Here is a 20,489-nt window from a genome sequence, read left to right as displayed (position 1 = left end):
GCTCAATTGAGCATGATTTAGAGTCATACATGATACATTGTTTAGAAGTACTGAGACAAGAGAACCTTTGTATTCATAGACTAGGGACATAAGGACCTCCTGGTCTTAGGTACACCACTCTAAATCAAATCATATTAGATAATAGCATATGAAGAGTGACTTTGCAAGTGCAACATTTTGTCCCAGTCACATCATATTATCACACACTAAGCAGAACAGTGAAATTCAGAATCACATTTTCAAAGTTAAGTTTGTGCAACTGCATACATACATTGGCATATGTACATTACACATGCAAATACCCAAGGGTTTGGGGGGGAGTGGGGAGTGACAGTGCATGCCCAAAGACTCAAAGCAGATATTTGCTCCTTCTCTAGTTATGTTCATGCACAACCTTATAAAATGTGACCCACATGGTTCAAAGTATCTTTCCTCATCCCAGGACTTGGTTTCAAAGATGTAACCATTGGAATCAGTAAGTTAAATGCAGAGTTGGGGACCCTACTGCCACCAGTTGCCTCTGTAATAGCCGGGGTGTGGAGAACCTCATCCGGTTGAAGTGATCTGGGGAACTGATCTATTAGGCTACAGCAAGAAACATGTAGGGTAAACTGATGAATTCTCCTATACTTTTCCATTTTTGCATCTAACCTTCTGATTCAGTATTTATTCACTCAGGTCTAATAGTTGACACAACATCTGCCTAGATGGCCATCCTGAAGTCTTTCTGTTGTCAAAACACTGAGTTCAGGAAGGAAATCGATTGTGAATAAAGTAGAGCAAACCTGGTATTTCCCCTAATGTATTCATGCACTGGGGAATATGGGCCAGCCTAGCTAGCAAGCCTCTTTTTGGGGCGTGGAGGAATTTCTTCAAGATGTTTTGTAGAAATAGGCAAATGATGCTACACAACATATGCTGAGAATTAAAAATGCTGTACAAAAAAAGATGTGGAAGAGGTAAGATTAGGGATATGTTATATATAAAAAAAGAAATCCCCAAATCCTACTATCAATTACAATATTATCATACCTTGATATCTCATTATTGCATTCGAGGGCCAATTAGTATGACCACAGCAATCAAACTGTGAAACCTTGGCCTAGCGACTAAAGAAAGAGCACAAAGGCACTCTGAGAGAGGGAAATGCCTCTGTCATCCCAGGCAATGACTACAGAATGAAGTGATACCAAGAAATGTTGTCAGGGACTGAATCCGTTCCCAGTATGCTTCAGAGGGAAAGGGGGGCCAAAAGTGGTTCTATAGCCTTTCCCCGAGAAATGTTGCCTACAAAGAGCATGGAACCAGAGAGACAGGACAGGGTGAGATTCCGGAGTTAAATAAGAGAAGAATGTTGAGTCTAGGTAAAAGTCCTCCGCTGGAATAACAACAGGGTCCTTTTCACAAGCCATTTAACACCATGGTTAGGCAGGAATTGAAGATCCTCAGCCAAATCCTTAGCTGGTGTAAATCAACACTGTTATATTAACTTGAGCGGTGCACTGCTGATTTACACCAGCTGAGGATCTACCAGGACATCCCAAGAAGAGGTGTTACATGTATTTGTTGAGTGCCAACCATCTGAGTAGCAATATAGAGCAAACATAGATTGCATACTTTGATACTAAAGGCTAAACCTCTAATCTGTTTTTTTTAAACTATGCTACATAATTAATGGTTGATGAGAACATGGTCAATAAAATATCTGGATCTTAGTAAAGGAGCTGGCAGTGTGCCTCACAAAATCAACTCTCAGAATTCATTCAAATTGACCTAGATGTGAACACTGTCATATGGAATGGAAACTGGCTGAAATATTATAAAGAAAGGTTAACAATACAGGGTATAGTATTATGTTAAGGGAAATGTGTCGAGTGGGTGCATTTTGATAACGGATCCCCACAGATGACATAAACCAGGGAAGTGTTGGAAAAGCAGTGCGGAGATAAACTCCATAAAAAAGCTCGAGAGGTTGAAAATAGGGACAATAAACAGCAAAATGATATTCAGATCCTTCCTCTCTAATAGCTCCTTCAGCAGTTCATTCAGAGGCTCTTCGTCATTCCCCTTCTCCAGCTTCCTATTAGGGGGAAGAAGCGTGTTAGGGGGGTGTTCACAGTTCACTCACTGCTGTGGCATCTCCTGGTGTCAGGGTGGGGCATGCAGGAGTTCTTTTATTCTGGTGCCTCCTCTCATCAGCTAATCTGCTTCTGTCACTTCTTCTGGGTGACTCAGCCCTCTGGCCATGTCACACTGAAGTTCAGTCCTCTTCCTGGGTTACAAAAGTCCACCTAAAAGTTCATAGGTCCCAACATGTAATCCTTCTGGCCTCTTGGGCTTCTCCATCCCTTGCTCTTGAACCCCAGCCCGAGTTTAATAATCCTTCTGTCATGCTTTTATGGTCCTTCCTCAGGGCTGATAGGGGAACCCTGTCCCACTCTCTGCTGTGGGTTCTGGCCCAGGGTCCCTGTCTTAAGCAGCTACATCTGCTCCTTTACACATACTGCTGTTTCCCTGGGCCACTTCTTACTTCTAGTCCTCTTGCCTTGTTTTCCATTATCCTTAGTTACTTCAGGCCCCTTCTCTAGGCTTCTGGAAGTTACTCTCAGGAGACTCCCTAGATTTTCTCAATTTCTTGCTCCTTCTTTGGGACACCAACCTACAGGACTCTCTCATTGGGTTTTGCCCTTCACCAAAGCCCAGCACAAGGCTAACTCCACTCCTTAGCTTCTCCATGTTCTTTTCCCAGAATCAGGAGTTGAGAGTTTCACTTTCAAAGGCTCTATGTTATCACCTGTAGAACAGAGTTCAGTTTTAAGCTCCTCAGTATCAGAAATGTATTGATAAAGTAGAGGGATCTCAGACAAGAATAATATGGTTAGGGGGCAGCAATACTGCCTGACAATGAGATGGGTTGACCGATTCTCCCGTGGGATGTAGAAGAATTCCTACTGTTATTGATTTTTAATGATGGACTTAATAAAGCACTGTCAACTATATTGCAAGGAACAATCCAGCACTGGAAGAGAAATAGAGCAGGTTTAATCTGTCTGTATTTTCTGATGATTACCACCTTAACCACTGAGATAAAAGTGAACACTTCTGAAAACTACATAAAATTAAGGTCATATGCTAATAGAATTGTTTGGAATGATTTTCCAGTGGAAAATGCAGTGCTGGAAAATCACAATTTTGCCAAAAACTTTCAATTTTCTGAAATGAAAAGCATATATTCATTTTGGGTCAGGCTTCCCAACTGCAACTCTCATGAGACAATGTGCCACAATGGGAAAATGCAGTTTAGTGTTGAACTGATTCAAAATGAAACATTTTTGGGTCAGTTCACCAAATCAAAATGAAACACGTCAGTTTCAGGACTGTTGAAATGCTTTGATATTTCCAAGTTATTTGGAGTGGGTGGGTGGGGGTGAAAAATGTCAAAATTTCAACCTGTCATCATTAAGGAACAGTTTAGCACATGTATTACAGAACACTGGGTCCAAACCAAACTGCTGGGGGAATTTTTGCTTTGTAGAATGTATTAACTATCTTCCCCACCCTCCCAAAATTGTCCAGGACACTAGATTAACATCCCCTATTCTTGAAAAAAGTGCTGTGGGACTGTTAATGACAACAAAAAGTAAAAAGAAAAGGAGTACTTGTGGCACCTTAGAGACTAACCAATTTATTTGAGCATAAGCTTTCATGAGCTACAGCTCACTTCATCGGATGCATACTGTGGAAAATACAGAAGATGTTTGTTTTTATACACACAAATCATGAAAAAATGGGTGTTAATCACTACAAAAGATTTTCTCTCCCCCCATCCCACTCTCCTGTTGGTAATAGCTTATCTAAAGTGATCACTCTCCTTACAATGTGTATGATAATCAAGGTGGGCCATTTCCAGCACAAATCCAGGGTTTAACAAGAACGTCTGAGGAAGGGGGGGGGGAGTTAGGAAAACAAGGGGAAATAGGTTACCTTGCAAAATGACTTAGCCACTCCCAGTCTCTATTCAAGCCTAAGTTAATTGTATCCAATTTGCAAATGAATTCCAATTCAGCAGTCTCTCTCTGGAGTCTGGATTTGAAGTTTTTCTGTTGTAATATAGCAACTTTCATGTCTGTAATCACGTGACCAGAGAGATTGAAGTGTTCTCCGACTGGTTTATGAATGTTATAATTCTTGACATCTGATTTGTGTCCAGTTTGACCAATGTACATGGCATATATCACATTGGTAGATGTGCAGGTGAACCCAGAGTTGGTTTGTTTGGGGGGGGCGGGGGGAGAAAACCTGGATTTGTGCTGGAAATGGCCCACCTTGATCATCATACACATTGTAAGGAGTGTGATCACTTTACATAAGCTATTACCAGCAGGAGAGTGGGTGAGGGGAGAGAAAACCTTCTGTAGTGATAAACACCCATTTTTTCATGATTTGTGTGTATAAAAACAAACATCTTCTGTATTTTCCACAATATGCATCCGATGAAGTGAGCTGTAGCTCAAGAAAGCTTGTGCTCAAATAAATTGGTTAGTCTCTAAGGTGCCACAAGTACTCCTTTTCTTTTTGAGAATACAGACTAACACGGCTGTTACTCTGAAACAAAAAGTAAGAATCATGCTTTTAGGAATCATCCTAAAGATTGTACCCTTGAATACAGTGCCCCATCATGTCTGTAGTGCAGACTCAGTGGGAAGAATGTCACCTACTGAATTTCCAAGCAACCAAGTTGTTTTCCACTGTCCATGAAATATGGTTGCTTGGAAATGCAGTACTGTACAAGTTTTTGCCATATGACTCCCAGCTGAGTTAATAAAATTGTAGCCTAATTAAACTCATCTGGGAGTCGTATGGCAAAAACTTGTGCAGTACAGGCCATCATTCCTTCTTTAATGGTTTCCACTGGGTGGAGACCTGCATCAGTCCCCCAGCCCTCCACAGCTGGTCCCAGCTCATTGTTGGGATGTCACCACCCTCCCCTTGTATGATGGTTAAGAGGCTGAGGAAAGGGAGTCAGCTCCTCACTCTACCAGACATCAGAAACCCCAACCCCATCCCCATCCCCCAGCTTCTTTAGGGGATGCCTTTCCCCTAACTCCACTTCCAGTTCTGGGTATCAGGAATCAGATCCCACTAGGGAATAAGTACCTGCACTGGACACTACCATAAGAGGGGGCTCCAGCCACAGTGACAGGGCTTATATACACTCCACTGGGTGCACCAAGGTCAGACAATGCATCCCATCAGACACTTCCTGCTCTCCCAACCTCAAAGGAAGGGTAATGACCCTTAAAGGAGCCATTATCCCTTTTTCCTATTAGTCTAGAAGACAAAGATTATGCCTCTGAAGTTGTGGAGGATGGATTCTTGCAGCATCATGAGTTTTTCCATAGAGGTATCCCATTCAGGTTCTATGCCAGCACAACTCTTCCTAGTTTATGGCCCTGTCTACACTACCGGGATAAGTTGACCTAAGTTACACTACTCCAGCTATGTGAATAACATAGTTGAAGTCGACACAGCTTAGGTCGACTTACTGTGGTGTCTTCACTGCACTCTGTCGACAGGAGATGTTCTCTGATTAACTTACCTTACTCTTCTTGGAGAGCTGGAGTACCGGGGTCGACTGGAGAGTGTTCTGCTGTTGATTTAGTGGGTCTTCAGCAGCAGCATCAATCTCCCGATACTGAAGATAAGCCCTATGATATCTGATAATAGCACAGCACAAGTACAGTTGCAGAGCATGCTATGCTGAACTACTATACTTTGCCAACAAGTGGGAATGTTGAATCATGTTGAAGTTATTTGTTTCACTGACAAAGAATGGAATTTTCAGTTTGATTTGCAGTGCTAAGAGACAAATATGTTTTCTGTACCGCTGACATATGGCTGCAGACCCCACTTCAGGCCATAAACTATATGGGTTTCTAGATGACAAAAGCAACCCTATTATTATTACACATTTGCCATTGAGGTTTGTGTTACTTTTTCTCTTGTGCATACTACAACTGTCTGTTCCTTTCTCACCTTCATTTGTCCTTGAAAAGACCTCGTTTCATTGCAAACAATTCCTTGATATCATAAATGAATATGATTCCTGCATCAGGAAATTTAGAAATGCATGCTGTTGGTGCTCCAACTAATAGAATCATAAGGAGCTTTACCATTCAGTGGGTTCAATATGAAAAAATATCCTTCAGTCCCAATGGGATTTTTAAATAATGATTACCTTTTGGCAGATGAAAGGTGTTGCACAGAGTGCATTCTATTTCACATATACTGTACTGCACAGCTATACAATGCCAGGAACAAATGCATGCAGTGCAGTATGACAATGCCATTAAGCATAGATTCTGATAGAGGTGAAAAACCTGCTACATCTGACCGGACTGCTTAACTGAATTCCCTAATCTTACCTGCTTACCTCACTGCCCCCGACCAGTCAGCTAGTCCCCAGGAGCCCGCCACAGAATATTCATTTATTTTTAATGTATTGGATCTGCTTCTCCCCTGCCTCAGTTGCATCTTGGGGGCCTGATTCTAGACTCTCTTGCAGCTTGTGCAGCCACCTACACCTATGCAAAGTGGGTGTAAAAGGCTACCAAATCAGAATGGCAGTTAGTTTTACATGCACTTTGCCCAGTTTAAATGTCTCCACAAGCTGCTAGACAGTGAAGAATCAGGCCTTTGGAGTGCAAGGCCTTGCTGTTCACCCTCTCCCATAACACAGCACAGGAACAAAGGGACATTCAGTGAAACTGAAAGGCAGCAAATTTTTAAAAGATCAAAGGAAATACTTTCCCACACAATGCATAACTAGCTCTTGGAACTCTGCCACAAGATTTCATTGGGACCAAGGGTTTAACAAAAAAAAAAAAAAAAAAAAAAAAAGACTGGACATTTATATAGAAAACAAGAATGTACAATAATAAAAATGAAAAACAAACAAGAATTTTGAGCCAGCTATAAACCCTTATGTTTCATGAAATAAGTCAGCCTTTAAGTATTGGGGCTCAGGAGGAAGCTTTCCCCAGGAGCAGGGTATTCTACAACTGCCATCAAGGTTCCTTGCACTTTCCTTCTGCAGCAGCTGGCACTGGTCACAGCCAGACAAAATACTGGTCTAGTCTGATCCAGCATGGCAATGGCTCTGTTTCCAGGCAGTGGAGAAACAGGGCCATTATCTGTCCCTTTAAAAACAGCAGCGAACTTTAGTTGCTTCTAAGTCCTACCTCTGACTTTTCCTTCACTTTCTCCTCGTTCTCTGCTCCCATCTGGCTGAAAACACATCATATGGGGCTGGCATCTCCTTTGTCAAATCAATTATCTTTGCTTGTTGGCTGCTATGTATTCTCTCTGATTAGACGTGTCATCCACACCGGGGGGGGGGGTTTGGGGGTCTCCTGCGCTTAGATATAATCAGACTTTTCCATAATAAATCAGGTGTTACTGTGGATTTCTCATGTGCTGGTGGCTATCCTGTCTAATATGGCTATATTATTCTAGAAATATTCAGAAAATGCTGTCTATGGATTTTGTCCTTTTAGTTTTCAGTATCAAACCCTTTTCTTAAAATGGCTAATAAATCTGTGTTGGTGAGCATGAATTCCAGTGTTTGGCTAGTACAGTATTTTTTAACTAAGCAAACTTTTTTACTAGACTCCCATAATTTTCTATATAACCAGATACACATTTCTTGTCTTGAATAAAACAGTATGTGTGTACCTTTAAAATACTATAAAGCCCATCACCTTTTATATCTCAGGAGCTTTGTTTACTCATATTCTTTCCTTCCTTGCGTTTGCATGACAGATGGTTCTCTATAGACATAGGGATTTCACATTTCCTTAGAGCTGATTTCTAAAATTCCATGTAGTCTTTCAAAGGATAGGTCTGACCCTCTATTGTGCCATAGCACTGCTCAAGGGGTGGTACTAAGTCCCAGAGCATCACAAGGAGCATCTGAAGTCCCCAGATACTGCTCCATGCACACGGGGTGAACACCGTCATCAGAACAGGGAGTAGGGGGCCATGCCCCCCCACACTTTTAAAAGTGGGAGGGCCATAACCTCACTTTTTAACAAAAGAAACATAATCACAGAATTCATGTCCTCTGCAGATTTCCACCCCACCCCACCCCAAATAATAGTCTGCTGGGGAGCTGCTGCAATTACACATTTTGCCCACCAAGGGCTGCTGTGGTGCCAGAAGAAAGGGAAACTGGCTCACTGCCAGAGCAGCCAGCGGCAGGGAGGGAGGGGGCACTTTTGCCTTGGCTCTCTGCACTTCTACAAAGGTTCCAGCATCCTTGGGGGTGAACACTTTGCACCATCCATTAGGCTGAAACAGAATACTCTTGAGGGAATAAGCGCTGACTCATCCTAGGAAATCAGAAAGGATCCACCCCCAAGGGAAGAAGAGAAAAAGTGGAGTTACCAACCTAGTGCAGCTCACCTCAGAGGACTGGATTTGTGAGGACTCAGAGACAGCACAGGGCAATCAGCTAAAAGGAGGCCTGAGACCCAGGGCATATTAACTCAGCACCTCTCTCTGTGAAGGAGACTGCATCTTGCCCAAGGACTCAGGACAACACCCAGAGAAGAGGACTAGGTCCTACTCTATGTAAAGGAAGGCGTGTGATGGGAGAAGGCAGCAGGCCTACCACAAGACTCCAGGGCCCTTATGATACTAGAGCTGCAAGAGATAGATAAATAAGGGAGCTATCCCTCCTGCCAGAATCTGCACATGCAGGGTTAAGGAAGGAGCTGGACTGAGCTTAGAACATGCTTCCTCTCCCACATCACACACCCCGCTTTATCCAGCTACACTCTGCTTCAGGTCTGTGCATCATCTCCAACACTACCCAGGCTGGATGGGCCACCTACCCAGAGTCTGCCTCAAGAGAGGAGGGGACACACTTTTTAGGGTCTTCTCTCTCTCTGTGAGCAGCCTGGAGAGAGCGACTCTACTGCTGCTGGCTCCAGATCCACAGATGCTTCAGTGGCTGGCACACCTCTTGGACAGGGCTGCTACCACTACTGCAAATCTCCGCTTCACTCAGGTGCTTCCCGACCAGCTTCGAGGTGGAAGTGCACTAGGTATAAGAGGTAAGAGGTTGCAGTGAAGAGTGACTGTACTAGATCTGCATTACATAGAAACAACTGGGAGATAGAGCTACTACACCATAACCTGAGCTAAGAGGACAATAAGAGTCCAGGCTCAGCCTAGGTTTGCTTCTCATGACTTGACTATAACAATCATATCGGTTTCATCTTTCTTCTTACCCTGCATGCCTGACCAGGCCACGGTACACATGACTGTCATCCTTTGCTTTACAGTCACAATAGAACTTCTATAAAAGATTTAAAGATATGAAGTATTTTAAACTCAGTGGTGTGCAGACTTTTAAGGGCCTGAGTCTAATTGACTAGATCAAAGAGAGCTCAGCTGCCAGTCAAACTTTCCCTGGTAGCCTTACTTACATTAGCCACATCCAGGTAATTGGCTTAAATGTAGATCTATTAAAATAGTTTCATTCTATATTTGTCTAATATAAGATAGCTAAAGAACTTGACAAAAATAGACAACAGAAATATGTTACTCATCTTCAGTAGATTACGGGTGATTGAGAAATCCTTATTAGTCGCCAGAGCAGATATCTGAAGAGTTAAGTCTCTCTAGCTCACTAGTTTGGAATAAAGAAAGCCCCCTAGGACAGTCATACCAATTAAATTCTGCCATTCTGTACCAAGCCATGGGGAAAATCACTTGCAATGAAGCAATTCAAATACCGCTTAAAATGAAACTCTACCTGCTAGAACAAAACTTTTATTATATTATGTTTTCACAGAATGGTGCAGTGTTACCAACTGTCTCCTGTCTCTGTAAGATCTTCAACCAGATAGCATGTATTTTATTTTAAAGGACTCTATGCAAACCAGATTTAAAAAGGAATTTCTCCAGACATTTACCAGAAGTATACATTTGGTTCTGCACACAGGCAGAACACAATTTATTGATGTTCTTTACTTTACCAAAAAGATCATTATAGCACTTTTTGTTCTGCCCTGCACATTTTTGGCTTACAGTGGTGTTGTTAACGTTTGGATTTCAATGTAGGTCTCTATCAAAGGCTCTCTCTCCCTGCTGTATACATATGTTCACTCTCTTCTTCAGATTTAAACCAACTTGCACAGCCAGTGGAAGGAAGTTGTCATCATACTTCAGAAACTTCTATACTTGAGGGAAAGCCATTGCACACCTAATGGAAATAGGCAAACCAGTTCATTCCTCCCCTCTGCATCCCTGCTTCCTCCCAGTCTATACCCATCTCACAAACTGAACCTCTTTCTTATGTTCAGGATCACACCTCTCTCTCCCTCACATGCAAAGGAAGATGAGAAAGACCCATCTGCCACTACTATCTGAATGGCAAGTCTTCTTGGAGAGAAGGAGAAAACTCATCAGTTTGCTTTCCTTCTCTAAAACACATACAGAAGATCCACTATTTTCTCCAAACACAAAGAATAACCAGCTCGCCAGCTGCACTCCTGTTCGTGTTTGGGGCTACCTGAGAGTCTGGGATCCTTCATCTATTCCACCCCAATCCCAAATCTACATGACAGAATCTTGTGGGGAGTGGACAGTGTCATCCTTCTTCTCAAAAAGAAAAGGAGTACTAGTGGCACCCTAGAGACTAACCAATTTATTTGAGCTTAAGCTTTCGTGAGCTACAGCTCACTTCATCGGATGCATTCAGTGGAAAATACAGTGAGGAGATTTATATACACACAGAACATGAAAAAATGGGTGTTATCATACACACTGTAAGGAGAGCGATCGCTTAAAATGAGCTATTACTAGCGGGGAAAGGGGCGGGGGGGGGAGAAAACCTTTTGTAGTGATAATCAAGGTGGGCCATTTCCAGCAGTTAACAGGAACGTCTGAGGAGCAGTGCGGGGGGTGGAAATAAACATGGGGAAATAGTTTTACTTTGTGTAATGACACATCCATTCCCAGTCCCTATTCAAGTCTAAGTTAATTGTATCCAGTTTGCAAATTAATTCCAATTCAGTAGTCTCTTGTTGCGGTCTGTTTTTGAAGTCTTTTTGTTGTAATATTGTGACCTTTAGGTCTATAATCGAGTGACCAGAGAGATTGAAGTGTTGTCCGACTGGTTTATAAATGTTATAACCTCCCCCTTTGCCCCCCCCCCCCGTTCTCCTGCTGGTAATACCTCATCTTAAGTGATCACTCTCCTTACAGTGTGTATGGCAACACCAATTGTTTCATGTTCTGTGTGTATATAAATCTCCCCACTGTATTTTCCACTGAATGCATCCGATGAAGTGAGCTGTAGCTCAAGAAAGCTTATGCTCAAATAAATTGGTTAGTCTCTAAGGTGCCACTGGTACTCCTTTTCTTTTTGCGAACACAGACTAACACGGCTGTTACTCTGAATTCTTCTTCTCCTTTCCCATTCTACATCAGTTAGAGCAAGGTACACTCCCAGAGACTCAAGGCAGGTCATGGACATTGACTTTTGTAACGCAACAGGTCTGCTCACACTTATGCCAGCCACTGGAGGGAATTGGTTTCATAGGTCTCTCTGAGATCCTAAGCTGAAGACAAGAGGATGTTCATTGGTGTCACTGAGGGCATAACCTGCAGAATCTGTATTACTGGTGATCGTGCATGAGAAGAATACCCAGTGTGGCTCTCAGATCTCATGCTGAGTATTCGATCAAATGTCTGCCTTACAAACTATTGAAAGAAAGCATACAGTGCAAGTATAGAGTCACTTCTCAGAGTCCAACCAAGCTTTAAAGCTTTTTGGAAAAGCAGTCTGGGGCTCAGGCACACCACAAAACACTAGAGTATCTGAAATTCCAGCAAAAGCTTTTATAAAATTATTCAACTTAAAGTTAGTAAAACTACTTTAAACAGATGCATGATTATGGACTGCTAACAAAACTAGTTAGATTCATTAACTAGAGTTCTAAATCTCTTTAATGAAACAGGACCAGTGTATTCTTCCAGCAATCATAATACGTGTGATTTATTAATCTTTCTGTAATTCTGGTATGAGTGCGCTTTAGTGTAGACTTGCACAGGAAGCGAGATGGGAGGAATCTGTATTTACAATTTATGTTGTGGGTAGGGTGGAAGGGGGGTTGAAGTTACAATTAAAGTTATTTTGTAATGCTGTAGAGTTTGAACAATGCAATGGGTTTTTTTTCTGCTAGAAGGAAAGTTTCAGATGGAACCCAAGATTTACAGTACTAAGCCCTATGAAAATTAGAGAAAAATTAAAATAATTTGGAGGGGAGCAAGGTATTGTCCATTAAAGTTTTCATATGACTTCATTCTCCTCTCAGTACAGTGTACATTAAAATACATGGAGTCACCTCAGTAAATGATAAGAGAATCAGATTTTCCAAATGGGTATATTTACAGTTTATGTAAAGTGTAGAGAAATTTCACACAATAATGACAAGAGATAGCCTGGCTCTCAGCAACATGAGTGTAAACGCCACAAGGGATTGATCTGTCCCCCAGGCATTTTGCATCCATTCTATGTGCAAGGGAAGCTACACCTGAGGGGCAATCATCACAATGGAAAGCTAGAAATCCCCACTACAGTTGGGCAAAAACTGCAACATCTTACACAAATTTTCATGTTTATTAATAAATTTGATTCAGTTGTGCTCAATGATCTGTGAATATTCTAGCAAACACATTTAATGGCAGGAATATTTAAAGGAATGGTGAATTTTAAGTGAAAAATAGAAATCACCACCAAAAGCAAATTTTGGATTCATAAACATAAGTATTCACACTAGAAACGTACTTCTGTTAATCAAATTTATCCTTTATTAGGGGACAGGAACAGCACCATGTAACCTGTGTGTCTCATCAAAACAGCTTGAATTTCAAAACTATTCATGAACAAGCTATAGACCAAGAATTATTTGTAGAAATTATCTGGTGAATAATTTTTAGAAACTTTTTTAGATATAACTTTAGAATAATTTTTAAAAACCTATACCCTGTTGACAGATAATCTGTGAACAGAAAATGAGATGAAATTCATTTAAAATGTTTATTATGAATTATCAGCTCAGGTCTAAACACCATGTATAAGCATACAAACCTATCTATAGCTCTAATACCAATGGTATTCAATACCACATGGTAGGATTTTTGTTTGTTTGTTTTTCCTTTGAATGCCAGTAAGGTAGTTTCTGCCAATTATTCCTGGGGCAGAGAATTGGAAATTCAGCACAGAGTGCCAATTAAAATGACCACCAGTCATTTTTTTTATCTGAAAACAGTTTGGCACCACAGTGATAACTCATGTCAGAACATATCAAAAGCATATCCCAATTCCGTAAGCATGTCTCACACCTACACTAATGCAGGGAAATCAGCTAAATCTCTTAACACTTAGTTATTCCCAAAATAAGGATTAGTGGTGGAACATTAAACTCTTAATGCTAATTAATTCATGAATATTACAACTGGAGTGGGAAGACATAGATTCATGAAATGGTCTTTTTTAATGTGTTGTAATGTATTAAAGTTCTAACAAGGTGCTCAGTGCTGTATGTACAGGACACATAAAAACAGCTGCTGCCCTGAACACCCTGCTATTTTACAGACAGGAACACTGGGAGACCCAGAGGCCTTTGCCACTGAATATATACAGCTTCTATTTCCTTTATTTAATGTTATTTATTCTTCTCTTTGAATCTAGTACTGAAGCAGAGAAAATATTTGATGTGTGTTAGAGAATGGCAGATGATCTAAGCCCTGATAGGGGGTAGATTTGAATGATAGGAGTTTACTGTACCCAGAATGGGAGCTAATTCTATATTTGGAGACAACAATGAAGAAGGGGTGAAGCCAGGAATGGGATAAGAAAATTAAGTGGGTACAAAGGCTGCTATCCTTGGTGGAATGAGGGAGAATACAGCTGGTAAGAGAACTCAGGTTTCCTGATTCCCACAGCTGTATTTTAAACACAGAATCTTACTTTTTTCCTTAAACAAGACATCTCAGAAGAAGTTGACTGAAGCAGCAATGGGATCCATCAGGGAACCCACTAGAACCAAAGGTATACAATGAGATATGGAAAGTGTACCCGCATGGATCCCAAACTTCATAAAAAGATTCTTACATTATCCAAACAGTTATGTCTCCTATATGATGATATTGTAGCCATGCTTCTGCACGCCAGTGCTAGAAAGCTTACCCACAGCACTTCTTTGCACTACACATAACTGCAGTAGTAATGGACAATTTAGGGTATATGTTTACAGAGTTGTGCAAGTGCTGGAATTCTTCTCTGGACGTCCATCACATATCTCAGAGGCACTGGAGTATTTCAGGTGACTGTTTTTTAAACAGTGGAGCATATGTTAGTCACTCATCATTAGGGCCACTCCCTGAATCTCATTCTTCTAAAGCATGGTTTCTTTTCACTCGGCATAACCAGTTCCATCTCTTGACCACCAGCTTGGTTCCTTTAATATTTATCAGGCTCCTCTGCCCCCACCTTCCTCATTGTGATCTGAATGCCTTCAACATCCCAAATAATCTTCAGGAACAACTGCCTTCCAATAGTGCAACTGTTTTAAGTCCAATAGCCACAAGCTTTATTTTTAAAAAGCTATTCAATGTAGAATCAGCTAAGCAGAAAGCCCATCATATAGCTAAGATGGAGAAAATGTTGCTATCATTTACACTTAAAAGAGTCCTGCTGACTTCAGTGCATGCCCATTTCAATGATTGGGTTACACAAATGTTAGTGAGCTGATCCATGACTAAGGCACAAAGGTAACATAAATAATAATCGGATATACTATTGCTATCAATCTGTCCCTTGCTGCACGGTTATCAGTTATCACTTTTTAGACATATTCAAAAATAATTTGCTTGGTCATTCTATTGCAATGATTTCATGTCTTCAAGTCTTAGTTTTTAGTCTACAGTAATATAATTGTTTGTCTGAATAGTTTTTGTAAGAGAACATGACCAGAATGCACCACAATAATGAAAATATATCGGAACAATTGAACTCAAAACTCTGTGCAATGTCCTAAAGAGTTAGCATATTAATCTTCATGAAGGTCTGTTCATGAAGGTCTGTTTATTCTCTCTGTTTAACATTTTTACAAGTTTATGTAGATCTTTGTTACTTTAAGGATTGCCTTTTAATAAGTTATGACATGTTAATATATTTATAGACATTGTATAGATAGGATAGATGGAAATGCCTTGGAAATCATTTACTATTTACTTTATAAAAGTTATAATTTTTTTCCAGAGAGCCCTGTGGGTCTATTTCCTTTATTTTAAGGGTAGTACATTTCATTGTATATGGCTTACCTATGTTCTGTAAACCATCTATAATGAAATGATCAGCCTTGAAAATAAAATTAATGCATTTGTAGCTATGGTCAACTAGTGCATAAATAGTATGGTAACAGATGCCTTAGAAATGTTTTCGACAAATAAATTGCTAATAAACATTAATAAGCTAACTGTTTAAAAGTTCTGCAAATGTTGAATGTTTCTACTATGCTTAAAATAAAGAAAAGCACTTTTTATGCATGTAGTATATCTTATAAACTATTAAGGTATTTATTTATAGATGTATTACCATTAGCATGGTTGTAAAAATGTTATTAATTCTAAATAGAGGAAAATTGAATGGTCTTGGAGTGCAGGGATGCTATACAGTTAATGAGACTCAACTGTATGGTATCTTTCAGTAAGTGCTTAGTATAGCTCTACATAGCATAGCATATGCTTAGCATAGCTCTACATTCTGATTTTCTACTTTTCTACTTCTGGAAGAACCTGCCAGCCATATGCCCATAGCAATCATGGCCTCTTCAATTTTTTGTTTCTTTCAGCTAACAAGAATAGATCTTCTACTCTAAATAAAAAGCTTATTTTGAGATATTTTTCTCTGTTAAAATCATCAGACATTTCAAAGTATAACTTTGTGCTTCCTGTGTAACACTATCCTAAACTGAACACCTAGGCCTCGGTTTTAGAATTTATTGAATCTATGATTAGCTTATATTCCAGAAGCATCCTCAAGTTAATATGTAAAACAATGACTGGTACACCTTGGTAAAGCTTTCCTAAATGGTCACTGTCAAAAGGACAGGTGCCATTCTTTCTGTCCTGTGAAAATGAGTCCTTCTACTCACTTTCTGGGCACCTGAGCCAAGAGTATTTATATCTTGATGTCTTTGAAGATGTCTCTTTACTTACAGTTGAACTAGCCATGTTCACTGGATGAAATCTGTCTTAATACTCTCTACCAAACAATAACCTTCATGAAGGTCTGTTCATGAAGGTCTGTTCATGTTCTGTAAAAATATTAAACAGAAAGAATGTTTATAACATGTCATAACTTATTAAAAGGCAATCCTTAAAGTGTAACAAAGATCTACATGAACTTGTAAAAATATTAAACTGAGAGAAACAGAGGGATAGATGATTGTGTTGATCATTTTGCTGTTTCAGAGAAGACAGCACAGAGATATTAATAAAATTGTAAGCAGATGAGTAGTCATCAGCATACTTAAAAATTTGGATTTCCTCCATCCACGTTGTGCAGAATGTCATTAATGATACTGGATAGCAAGGATCTAACAGTGACCCCTAAGGCTCTCTAAGAAATGATGAAAGAATGTGTACAACAAAAATATATATGATGATACAAACTAGCAATCATATGCCTAGAGATTTTGAAGAGTAAAACTAAGTGGTTCTTTCATAGATAAAAATATACTATGTAGACCAAGAAAAAAAATTCTTTTTTTCATGTGTCTTAGACACAATGAGGAACATGGAGTTATTTTGCTGATTTCACCTCTGTAGAATCTTTTAGAATCTTTCTAACCACTCCTGCCTATTTCCTGTTACTCTTTTAAAATAATTGTATTATTAACTATCGGTTATTAACCAATCAATTTGTAAGCACCTAGAGTATAAGCTTATAATGTATTACCAGCATGGATTTGTCAAGAACAAAATCATGCTAAACCAACCTAATTTCCTTTTTAAGAGGATTACTGACCTGGATGAGGAGGAAACCAGTAGAAATAATATATCTTGATTTTACTAAGACTTTTGACACAGCCCCACAAGACAATCTCATAAGCAAACTAGGGAAATGCAATCTAGATGAAATTACTATAAAATGGGTGCACAACTGGTTGAAAGACTGCACGCAGAGAGTAGTTATCAATGGTTTGCTGTCAAATTGGGAGGATGCATCTAGTGGGGTTCCAGAGGGGTCAGTTCTGGGTCCATTCCTGTTCAGTATTTTCATTAATGATTTAGATAATGGAGTGGAGAGTATGCTTATACAATTTGTGGATGACACCAAGCTGGGAGGGGTTGCAAGCACATTGGAGGACAAGATTAGAATTTATAACAATCTTGACAAATTGGAGAATTGGTCTGAATTCAACAAGATGAAATTAAATAAAGATAAGCAAAAAGCACTTAAGGAAAAATCAAATGCACAGCTAGAAAATGAAGAAATAACTGGCTAGGTGGTAGTACTGCTGAAAAGGATATGGGAGTAACAGTGGATCACAACTGAATATGAGTCAACGATGTGATGCAGTTACAAAAAAGGCTAATAGTCTGGAGTGTATTAACAAAAGTGTTATATGTAAAACCTGGGAGGTAACTGTCCCTGCTCTACTCAGCACTCATGAGGCCTCATCTGGAGTACTGTATCCAGTTCTGGGTGCCCCACTTTAGGAAAGACATGGATAAACTGGAGAGTCCAGAACAGAGCAACAAAAAATGATTAAAGGTTTAGAAATCCTGACATATGACGAAAGGATACAAGAACTGTGCATGTGTAGTCTTGAGAAAAGAAGATTGAGGGCAACCTGGTAATAGTCCTCAAATATGTTAAGGGCTGTTTTAAAGAGGACTGTAATCAATTGTTTTCCATCTCCACTGAAGGTAGGACAGGAAGTTATGGACTTAATCTTCAGTAAGGGGGACTTAGATTAGATGTAACTTTCTAGCTATAAGAAGGGCAGCTAAGCTCTGGAACAGACTTCCAAAAGTGACTGTGGAATCCTCATCAGTGGAGGTTTTGGGGAAGAGGTTAGACAAACACTTGTCAGAGCTGGTCTAAGTTTATTTGATCCCATCTCAGCAAAAAGGGCAGGTCTTGATGACTTCTTGAGGTCCCTTACAGACCTACATTTCTGTGATTTTATAGCTCATCACAGAAAGAAAATGAAGAGACTTCCCAGCAACATTTCTTCCTTTGCTATGAAGAGCAAATTAGTAAAAGCATCATGATTTTGCCTTTGCAAGTAAATATTATTACTATTTTTCAATAACATTAATTACTTGCAAAGACTTTTGTAAAGAATTCAGTGGGATCAGTGTTTTGCTGATTTTCTCACATCTGCTTATTTATTTCTCTTTACATCTAGTTTACATTCGGAGTAAAAGAACTGCAATTTAAAACTCAGTTAAGGAACAAACAAGCAAATACATTTACAGACAAAAGGCATCATCTACTGCCACACCATCTGCCAGCATCCTAGCACCACCGCCAGCACCAGGCTGACCCCATCCATTGCCCTTCCGCCCCAGATCCCTCCCTTTTCTTGGACCCCTCAGCACAGGGGGCCCCCTCGCGCCTAGCACAGGTGCCACCCTTTGACTCTCCACTGTCCCTCGCCTCGCAGCACTGGTGTCCCCTCTCCACACCAGATTTCACCTGTATAAAAAATGTTAAGAGGGGCCATAAAGGCTGATTTTTCCCAGGCCTCGCACCCCCCTAGGGACGGCCCTTCCTGGGGTATTAGCAAAAAGGCATGGAGGTATATTTATGTTGCTTTAATAATGCAAATTCTTACCTACAATCCTTGTTGGTTAGAAATTCCTGGGAAGACGAAACTATTATTTCAGGGTTTTTTTAATCTTTCTTAATCAGTGTACAACAGGTACCCTCTAGGAAATACTTGAGTCTTTGTAGCATCAAAGTAACAACATTGCAATTGCCATAGATGAGTACAGATTGAAACAATGTCATCATTTCTCTACTGATGGCTAGAATAGAGGGTTAACAGGATTAAATTCTTATTTGTCCTTTCTGGTGGATAATTGCAAAAGAACAGGATTAACTCAGGAACTGAATTAATTATCGTGTGTTGTTAAACAGAATAACTGAGGTCATTGTGTGATTTTTAATTAAATTGTTGATTGATTTCCTTTAATTATTTTGAATATTTTATACAGCTGTGACTTGATATCTTATCTACAATAGTCCTTGTAGAACATCAGAAAATGAATTCAGACAATAGTCCACAGAAAGATAGATCCATGTTCCGGTATTTCCATACACTATATGTCTATAAAAGATCAGACACTGCTTCATACTTTACATGGTGCAGAGAGGGTAGGAAAGGTGGAGACTTGTGTAGGTCTAGAGGGTGTGGGGATGTCTGTTGCCCTGGCCATGCATTTCAAGTCTGATGTAGCCTAAGCAGTTTTTTGTTGTTTTGTGAGATGGTTGAAATAGTTTAAAACTGAAACTTCAATGGAAAAAAAATTGAGATAGCATTTTTTTACTGCCCCAGTTTTCCACCAGCTCTAGTTGAGGAGAAGGGGGTTGCTTGCTTGTTTTCCTTTTCTTCTGAAGTCATTATCTTTACAAAATAACAACATTGTTTATCGTTTTCTTACACTGGTTGTTCATTTACCCATTCCAACTCCTTCAAGATGATTTCTGTATCTTTGAACAATCTCTGTTCTGCTCATTTCTCACTACAAAATATCCAGTATTCTGGGGTTCAATCCCAACTCCCAACCTAATTTATAATGAAGTTATTCACCTTTTTCATCCATGGAGTATCAATATCACATTTGACATTGCAATTTAAAAAAGCACACTAGCACAGAAACTGATTGTCTAACTGATACGTGCAAGAAATGCAAAAGCAAACAAGGACACTTTGCACAAGCATCCTCAAGACTGCATAGGAATTTGAATACTTATCTCTGTAGCTACCTGTCTCCAATAACAAAGGGCCACAAATTACCACTTCTTATGGAAAACCTCCATCCACAGGCAACAGGAAGGAGGAATCTGAGATGTTCCCCTCATGGATTTTTCCATAGATCAAAACATCAGTGGCAAAGTTTATGACCCCAGGACTCACAAAGTCCCTGGGATCTCCTGAAAGCACAGGATCAATTACATGTCTCCACCTTGTCTCTCAGATATCTTCCTTCAACACCCAGCATTCAAGATTATATTAATCTTGAATTCCTCCACTGGATTAGTGGAAGGATCAACCCTGCCCTTCACCTCCTTCTATAAGGAAATTATGAGAATCCTCCCACACACAGCTCTGGTTGAGGGATACAGTCTGGCATAATGCTCTTTAAGCCTCAATCCTACAAAGAGAACTGCAAAG

Source organism: Lepidochelys olivacea (assembly GCF_965140295.1).
Source record: "Lepidochelys olivacea isolate rLepOli2 genome assembly, chromosome: 11".
NCBI classification, from domain to species: domain Eukaryota; kingdom Metazoa; phylum Chordata; order Testudines; family Cheloniidae; genus Lepidochelys; species Lepidochelys olivacea.
The sequence above is the reverse complement of the archived record's forward strand: the minus strand, read 5'-3'. Positions refer to the sequence as shown.